Below are 9,694 nucleotides of genomic sequence, written 5' to 3'. Positions count from 1 at the left end.
AGCTCTTCTAAATAGGCCTCCTTGATATACTGTCAGAATTACCTGCATTTACCTACAGGGAAAGCTACTCAGTCCCTCGTATGATGACATCTTTGAGCATTCTTTATTATGGTCATTCCTGTAGAGTGCTACAAAGATGACTTTAGGTAATCGAAGGAAGAGACATTTAAAAAATTTTTGTGTTTATTTTTAAAAGTACATTAGAAATATGCACATATGGCCGGGCATGATGGCTCATGCCTATAATCCCAATACTTTTAGGAGGCCCAAGCAGGAGGATTGCTTGAGCCCAGGAGCTCAAGACCAGCCTGGGCAATATAGTGATACCTCATCTCTACAAAAAAAAATTTTTTTAAATTAGCCAAGCATAGTGGCATGTGCCTGTAGTCCTAGTTATTCTGGAAGCTAAGTGGGGAAGATAGCTGGAGCACAACAAATTGAGGCTGCTGTAAGCTGAGATTGTGCCACTGTACTCCAGCCTGGGCAACAGAGTGAGATCCTGTCTTAAAAAAAGGAAAAGAATACTTACCTGGCAGGGGAGATACCATGATCATGAAGGTGGTTTTCCCAGGGCGAGGCTTATCCGTTGCACTCTGGATGTGCTGACCCCTGCGATTTCCCCAAATGTGGGAAACTTGACTGCATAACTTATGGTAGTGGGGGACTGCATTCGTGCTTTCCCCTGGTTTATTTAATATCTTCATAAAAATAAAAAAAAATTAAAAAGGAAAAGAATGAAAAAGAAAGAAAAGAAAAAAAATGGGCCCAGGATGGGAACTCATGCCTATAATCCCAGCACTTTGAGAGGCTGAGGCAGGTAGATCACTTGAGGTCAGGAGTTTGAGACCAGCCTGGCCAACATAGTGAAACCCCATCTCTACTAAAAATACAAAAATTAGCTAGGTATGGTGGCACACGCCTGTAATCCCAGCTACTCGGGAGGCTCAGGCATGAGAATCACTTGAACCCAGGAGGCAGAGGTTGCAGTAAGCCGAGATTGTGTCACTATACTCTAGCCTGGGTGACAAAGCAAGACTGCTCAAAAAAAAACAAAAAAACCCACAAAAGTTGTTTAAAACTATAGGCCAGGTGCAGTGGCTTACACCTGTAATCCTAGCACTTTGGAAGGCAGAGGTGGGCAGATCACAAGGTCAGGAGTTCGAGACCAGCCTGACCAACATGGTGAAACCCCATCTCTACTAAAAATACAAAAAAAAAAAAAAAAATTAGCTGGGCATGGTGGCGCATGACTGTAATCCCAGCTACTCAGGAGGCTGAGGCAAGAGGATCACTTGAATCCAGGAATCAGAGGTTGCAGTGAGCTGAGATTGGGCCACTGAATTCCAGCCTGGGCGAAAGAGCAAGACTCTGTCTCAAAAAACAGACAAAAACAAAACAATATAGCTAGAACACCAAATCTGTGATTTCCCAGGTATTTTTTAGGACAAGGCTAAGGTAAGTACAAATATTGCGAAATTATTGAGTAATATTAAGAAAATATCGAATAAAAACATTGAGTAAATCTGTATTGAGTGTTATTATACAGAGGATATGGCAAAGATTTTAAAGGTTGTATTCAAATAATTTAGAAAGATTAATTTACTGGAATGTAAGTTCTTGACAATGGAGATCCAATTTTATTTCTTTTTCTATACCCTAAGTATCGAACAAACTCAGAATAGATGCTTACTGAATCAATTTCTTTCTGAGGCAGAGAGATCTCTGAAAATCATATGAAACCTCCTAAACCTTCTGACAGATAACTTTTAAGACATTTTCCCCACACCGAGTGCCCATGCTGGGGACAAATGATACATTTTCCCCTCTTCCTTTTCTGCCCATTATGACAAGTTGCCCCAGCTGGGGCTTGATAGATACTAAATAGTGCTAATAATAGTCATCCTCTGAAGGAATGAGGACTTGAGTTTGCCAAGATGCTCTGTTTTGCTCCAACAAACCAATCTCAGCACATTTGTTTGTGTGCCACTTTCATTCTTGGATATGGTCCAACACACACACACACACACACACACACACACACACACACACACACACACACATTTTCTCTCAAAACACTTTATTTTTTAGATAAATATTTCTCAGTCTCCTTAAAAATTACTATTTTATTCTATCTTTTCATTATTGTTAATACCAAACCATTTGAAGTCACGTTGGCAACTGGATTTCATCTTGAGACTTGTCATTGAGGAATCATTTTGTTGTGTAGCAATCCCTATTCACAACATCAGCCAAATTATGTCATGTGGTTGCAAAACTGCTGTCCTGCCTTCCAGCTTTTCTGAGTAAATTTGACTCTTTGAGAAGTTTCATTCTTCCTATCCTAAAATGACCTTATATATTCTCATATCTCAGGGGAGCCTACTTGTGATGAAATCTTTTGCTTTATTTCCTTTCTTATGCCCTGTGTTTTGAGGTGGTATTTTAGGGGTGTGGGGAGTAGGGGGAACTACAGAGGTCTGAGTCACAAAAGAAGATCTGAACGGGATATCTGAAGTTCAATAGGGCCCTAAAAGCTTCACTCATATTGGACTAGAGATGCTTCCTGAGAGAAGTCTATCAAAGTTCTGTAAATGATATTGACCCCCTTTGTTTCCCGACTCCTATTTGTTAAGTCACAGGTCTTTACTGATCTTAAAATACCAGGCCAGGATGGCTGTAACTAGAGTGTACAGCTTTTTTTTTTTTTTTTTTTAGACGGAGTTTCACTCTTGTTACCCAGGCTAGAGTGCAATGGCGCGATCTCGGCTCACCGCAACCTCCGCCTCCTGGGTTCAGGCAGCTCTCCTGCCTCAGCCTCCTGAGTAGCTGGGATTACAGGCACGCACCACCATGCCCAGCTAATTTTTTGTATTTTTTAGTAGAGACGGGGTTTCACCATGTTGACCAGGATGGTCTCGATCTCTTGACCTCGTGATCCACCAGCCTCGGCCTCCCAAAGTGCTGGGATTACAGGCTTGAGCCACCGCGCCCGGCCGAGTGTACAGCTTTATACTTTATTGCCCAAATGAGGACAGTTTAAAAATTTTCAATAGTTTTTGGGTACAGGTGGTTTTTGGTTACATTGATGAGTTCCTTCGTGGTGAATTTTGAGATTTTAGTGCACCTGTTCCCCAAGCAGTGTACACTGTACTCATATAGTCTTTTATCCCTCCCCCATCCCCCTAACTCTCCTCCGTCCCAAAGTCCTTTATATCACTCTGTATGTCTTTGTGTCCAAATGAGGACACTTTTGAAACTGAAAGTAGGTGCTGGGGAAAAAAGGTGTAAGCCAAGGCCCACACAGGCAAACCATGCCATCAGGTCAGCATACCTAAAACACTTTGAACCCCTTATCCTCTATTCATAAAGGTCAAGTTGGGGTCTCTAGATTTCTTTTTTTTTTTTTTTCTTTTTGTTGTCATTGTTGAGATAAGGTCTTGTCCCGTTGCCCCAGCTGGAGTGTAGTGGCACAAACATGGCTCACTGTAGCCTCGACTTCCCAGGCTCAAGTGATCCTCCCACCTCAGCCCCCAACCCAAGTAGCTGAGACTACAGACATGCACCACCATATCTGGCTTTTTTTGTCTTTTGGGGGCTTTTGCCATGTTTCCCAGGCTGGTCTCAAACTTGTGGCTCAAGCGATCCTCCCACCTCAGCCTCCCAAAGTGCTGGGGTTCATGCCTGGCCTAGATTTCAACTTGAAAGTCTGTAGGGTGGCTGGTAATGGTGGCTCACACCTGTAATCCCAACACTTTGGGAGGCTGAGGCAGGCAGAATGCATGAGCCCAGAAGTTCAAGACCAGCCTGTTCAACATAGTGAGACCTCCTCTCTACAAAAAAAAAAAAAATTTTTTTTTACTTAGGTATGGTAGCACACACATGTAGTCAGTCCAGCTACTCAGGAAGCTGAGATAGACTGCTTGAGCCCAGGAGGTCAAGACTATAGTGGGCCATGCTCCAGCCTGGGTGACAAAGCAAGACCCTGTCTCAAAAACAAAACAAAACAAAATCACACATACAGGATCCCCAGTGTCACTAATCATCAGGGAAATGCAAGTCAAAACTATAGTGAGATATCACCTCATACTTGTTATGATGGTCATTACCAAAAGTACATAAAATAAGTGTTGATGAGGATATCGAGAAATTTGAACATGTGTACACTGTTGGTGGGAATGTAAAATGCTGCAGCTATATGGAAAACAGTACGGAAGTTCCTCCAAAAAAATTAGAAATTGAACTGTTGTATGATGTAGCAATACCATTTCTGGTATTTATGCAAAATAATTCAAAACAGGATCTTGAAAACATATTTGTACTCCCATGTTTGTTGCTGTGCTACTCACAACAGCCAAAAGGTAGAAAAAAACAATGTCTACCAGTGGATAAATAGATAAAGACAATGTGATACATATACACAATGGCATATTATTCAGCTTTTTAGTGGACTGTCCTGTAATATCTGCCATTATTTATAACATTGTTTCTGTGGAGAAATTATTCTGTCTTCCACATAGCTGTCCTACAAATGAAGGTCTTAAAAAGAGAAGGAAATCCTGTCACATGCTGCAACAAGAATTTGGAAGACATTATGCTAAGTGAAATAAGCCCATCTCAAAAAAACAACAACACTGCAGGATTCTTCTTACATGAGGCATCTAAGGGAGTCAAACTCATAGAAACAGAAACTAGAATGATGTTTTTGGGGAGGGGAACATTAGTCGCAGTTTGGTGGATATAGGATTTCAGTCATGCTGGATGAGACACTTCTAGAGATATGCTGTACATCAACGTGCATATAGGTAACAATCACGTACACTTAAAATTTTGTTAAGAGGGCCTTTCACAAAATGGCACCAAAAGCAAGAAAGGAAGCTCCTGCCCCTCCTAAAGCCGAAGCCAAAGCAAAGGCTTTAAAGGCCAAGAAGGCAGTGTCGAAAGGTGTCCACAGCCTCCACAGCCACAAAAAAAAGATCTGCACATCACCCACTTTCTGGCGGCCCAAGACACTGCGACTCTGGAGGCAGCCCAGATATCCTCAGAAGAGCGCCCCCAGGAGAAACAAACTTGACCACTGCTATCATCAAGTGTCGGCTGACCACTGAGTCTGCCATGAAGATAGAAGACAACAACAAACGTGTGTTCGTTGTGGATGTTAAAGCCAATAAGCACCAGGTCAAACAGGCTGTGAAGAAGCTCTATGACATTGATGAAGCCAAGGTCAACACCCTGATTCGGCCTGATGGAGAGAAGAAGGCATATGTTCAACTGGCTCCTGATTACAATGCTTTGGATGTTGCCAACAAAATTGGGATCATCTAAACTGAGTCCAGCTAATTCTAAATATATGTATGTCTTTTCACCATAAAAAAAAAAAATTAAGAGGATACATCTCACATATGCGTTTTTCACAATAAAAAAAAAAGAAAGAAAAGAAAATCAATGTTCCATAGGTTAAAGTTTTGCCTTTCTCTTCCTGATTCAACTATGCCCTCTGGTGGTGATAGTTGCTAATAGAAGTAAAATAACTCCACTCCTTTATATCCTTTCCAAATTCATTTGTAGGTCAGCTGTGTGGAAGACAGAATAATTTCCCTGTAGAAACAAGGTTGTAAATAATGGCAGATGTTGCAGGACAACCCACCAAAACTCATATAAATCTTACTTTAAATAGTATTGATAGTAGCCCTATGTCACTTGATTTACACCCTCCTTCCTCTGCCCGCGCTCCTTGTTGGCAAAACAAATGAAAAATCCCATATCCACAGTCACTGCTACTCTGTCCCCATCACCATTAGAAGTAGAAAGAGAAATGAGAAGGGAAGAGGATTCGTGCTTCAGCCAAATCTAACATCTTTATTTATAGGCATGCCTTCTGTCTGGAAACGCCACACCCTCCTAGGGCCTTCAAAGGAGTGGACCACCTAGAAGAAAACTTAAAGGTCCTCTTTGCCTCTTTCAGAATCTTGGGGCAAATATTAAGAAAATTTTGCATTCTTCTCTCTTGCTTAACCCCTAGTCCTTAGCTCTCTAGGGTTTCACCATGTTGCCCAGGCTGGTCTTGAACTCTTGGATTCAAGCAGTCCACCTGCCTCAGCTTCCCAAAGTGCTGGGATTACAAGTGTGAGCCACTGTGCCCAGCCAATAACTCCAAAGTCAAAGTCACCAGAGTCTCCAGAGTCAAAGTCACCTTCTAAGTAGAAGGCAACAAAAAAGAAAAAGAAGGCCAGAAAAAATAAAATGGAAAAAAAAAACCCACAAATAAACAAAAAAAAAACTCTCTTCTATCCAAGGTCTGCTCATACCTGGAGATCTCTCCAGTGTATAACCAATAAATCTCCAAAGACCTCGTCTTTTCCCAGCTTTATAAAACTTTCCCCTAGTCCCTTCTAGGCTGGCTGGAAGAAGGAAGGGATGAGGGAATGAACAATCCCAGTCTAGTTGGTGTAAATCATATTCTATTAATGCTTGCTTGCCTTTTTTTTTTTCTCTTTTGAGACGGAGTCTCACTCTGTCACCCAGGCTAGAGTGCAGTGACACGACCTTGGCTCACTGCAACCTCTGCCTTCCAGGTTCAAGTGATTCTCCTGCCGCAGCCTCCCAAGTAGTTGTGATTACAGGCACGTGCTACCACGCTGGGCTAATTTCTGTGTTTTTAGTAGAGATGGGGTTTCACCATGTTGGCCAGGTTGGTCTCAAGCTCCTGACCTCAAGTGATCCACCCTACTCAACCTCCCAAAATACTGTGATTATAGGCGTGCGTCACTGCACCTGGCTCAACGCTTGATTTTCTTATGTGCTCAACTATTGTTTGTGTTGTATGATTCCCAGGAAGGGACAGGAATGACATGGACTGTGCTGTATGTAAATACTTTTTTTTTTGGTTGGTTGATTGTTTAGGCAGGGTCTCACTCTATCTCCCAGGACAAAGTGCAATGGCGCCATCATAGTTTACAAAATCCCATTTTGAAGGAACTAGAAAACTGTGGAATATTATCAAATACATTCAAAGTGACAAGAGGAAAAAAATCTGTATTATGATTTCAGTGACATAGGAAAAAAGAGCTGGAAGAGCATATAAACAAGTAAAAACACTTAGATTGCTTAGAATGAACTGATGTTAGTGCATTACTTAATTTGGAATTACTGAGCTGGGTGCAGTGGCTCACACTTGAAATCCCAGCACTTTGAGAAGCTGAAGTGGGTGAATCACTTGATTCCAGGAGTTCGAGACCAGTCTAGGCAACATGGTGAAACCCCATCTCTACAAAAAAATGCAATAATTACCTGGGCATGGTGGCACATGCCTGTAGTCCTAGCTACTCAGGGGGCTGAGGTGGGAGGATTGCTTGAGCCTGGGAAGTTGAGGCTGCAGTGAGTTGAGATCATGCCACTGCACTCCATGCACTCCAGCCTGGGTGACAAAGTGAGATCCTGTCTCAAAAAAAAAAAAAAAAAAAAAAAGGAAGGAAGGAAGAATTTGGAATTACCCTAACATTGCTATAATGCATAATTTTATTTAATAATAAATAAAAATATTGACTGTTTTACATTTGTCAAAATGCAAAACTTCAAAACTTAAGAGGTTTAACACAGCCCTTCATTGTTTCTCACAATTCTGTGGATTGGATGGGCAGTTCTTCTACAGGTCTCACTTGGGTTTTCCACGAGTTTGCTGTGAAAGGGCAGCTGGTGCTTTTCTGTGTGGTCTCTCCATACAGCTAATGTCATCCTCCAAGGCCTCTTTACATTATGGCTCGGAAACAGAAGCTGCCAGACCCAGACTGTCTTAAAGTCTGGAGTCAGAAATCCTAGAACTTTACTTCCTCCACATTCTTCTGGTCAGAATATCACAGGCTCAGCCCAGATGAGAGCAGAAGGACACAAACTTCACCTCTTTTTTTTTTTTTTTTTTTTTTCATTTTTTTTTTTTTAGACAGGGTTTTATTCTTGTCACTCCAAGGCTAGAGTACAGTGGCATGATCTTGCCTCATTGTAACCTCCATCCCCCAGGTTCAAGCGATGATCCTGCTTCAGTCTCCTGAGTAGCTGGGACTACAGGCATGCTCCACTACACCAGGCTAATTTTTGTATTTTTGGTAGCAATGGGGTTTTGCCATGTTGCCAGGGCTGATCTCTAACTCCTGATCTCAGGTGATCTGCCCACCTCAGCCTCCCAAAGTGCTGGGATTATAGGTGTGAGCCACTGCACCTGGCAAAACTTCACCTCTTGATGTGAGGAGTAACATGCAAATAAAGTGAGCTGGTATTGTTTGGAACATGTTTGGAGATCCGCTATCACATTGACTTTTTTAAAAAAACCATACTGGCCAGGAGCAGTGGCTCATGCCTGTTATCCCAGCACTTTGGGAGGCCGAAGCTGGCAGATCACCTGAAGTCAGGAGTTCGAGACCAGCCTGGCCAACGTGGTGAAACCCCGTCTCTACTAAAAATACAAAAATTAGCTGGGCATGATGGTGCGTGCCTGTAATCTCAGTTACTCAGGAGGCTGAAGCGGGGGAATCACTTGAACTCAGGAGGTGGAGATTGCAGTGAGCCAAGACTACACCACTGCACTCCAGCCTGGGCAACAAGAGCAAAACTCAGTCTAAAAATATATATGTATATATTCAAATGAGTCTGCCCTCCAATGCTCTATAGATCAGGAGTTCTACGAGTATAGTGGCTGGTCCTCAGATTGGTTCAAGAAATAAGGGCAGTACTTGTTAGTCTCTAAATTCTTACCCAGCTTTGTTACTTTAACAATAAATACCCCAAATCCTTACTGCTTGTCAGACACCGTGCTATCTGCTTACGTTTTCATTTAAATCTCCTAACACCTTATGCAGTAGGTTATATTATCTTTACTTTAACTGCAGCTTACAAATATTAACTTCCTAAGGTCCAAAACTAGTGCAGAACTGGAATTTAAACCATTTTGGTCTCAAAACCAGTGTTTATACCCCCTATTATATACATGAAATTTTAAAATTATAAATAATTCTATATATAATCATATATAATCTCTATATATTACTTACATTTTTGGGGGGATGGGGGTCTCACTCTGTAGCCCAAGCTGGTGTACAGTGGCATAATCTTGGCTCAATGCAACCTCCACCTCCCAGATTCAAGCGAATCACATGCCTCAGCCTTCCCTGAGTAGCTGGACCTACAGGCACGTGCCACCATGCCTGGCTAATTTTTGTATTTTAGTAGAGACAGGGTTTCATTCTGTTGCCCATGTTGGTTTCAAACTCTGTTGCTCAGGTGATCCACCCGCCTTGGCCTCCCAAAGTGTTGGGATTACAGGCATGAGCCTCTGTGCCCAGCCTATTTACATATATTTTTAAATAGTAGCGCTGATGACTGTGGGAGTAAGTAGGGGTAGTAAATGGCAATACTTGTATTATAAAGGTGGTCAAAGGGTTTAGAATCTTGACGCTGGCTTGAAAACTGTCCATGTATACTTGCCTTTTTTATAAGCCCTTTGATTCTTAAAAAGTTATGTATGTGATCTTTGTAGTAAAATTTTTCTACAATTAGATTTCCTGAAAAATAATTATTTTGTAGATAAGGTCAGTATTTAGTTAGAATATTAAATGTGTCTGAGCACTAATAGAGATGGATTATTCTGTGATTTTTCTTGCCTTTGACAACAATGCAAACAAAAAGCACACAGCAGAAAAGAATT

General features: G+C 41.7%; 1 non-coding gene across 1 annotated transcript; it reads left to right on the top strand.

Moving 5' to 3' along the window:
* Positions 1-521: 521 nt before the first annotated feature.
* LOC116528184 lies at positions 522-685 on the top strand. The gene has a single exon (XR_004258912.1). It is a non-coding gene; the product is annotated as a U1 spliceosomal RNA (small nuclear RNA).
* Positions 686-9,694: the final 9,009 nt, after the last annotated feature.

The sequence above is a fragment of the Sapajus apella genome, unplaced genomic scaffold, assembly GCF_009761245.1.
Source record: "Sapajus apella isolate SASKATOON/1434 unplaced genomic scaffold, GSC_monkey_1.0 scaffold2, whole genome shotgun sequence".
Taxonomy (NCBI): Eukaryota; Metazoa; Chordata; class Mammalia; order Primates; family Cebidae; genus Sapajus; species Sapajus apella.
The sequence above is the reverse complement of the archived record's forward strand: the minus strand, read 5'-3'. Positions and strand labels throughout refer to the sequence as shown.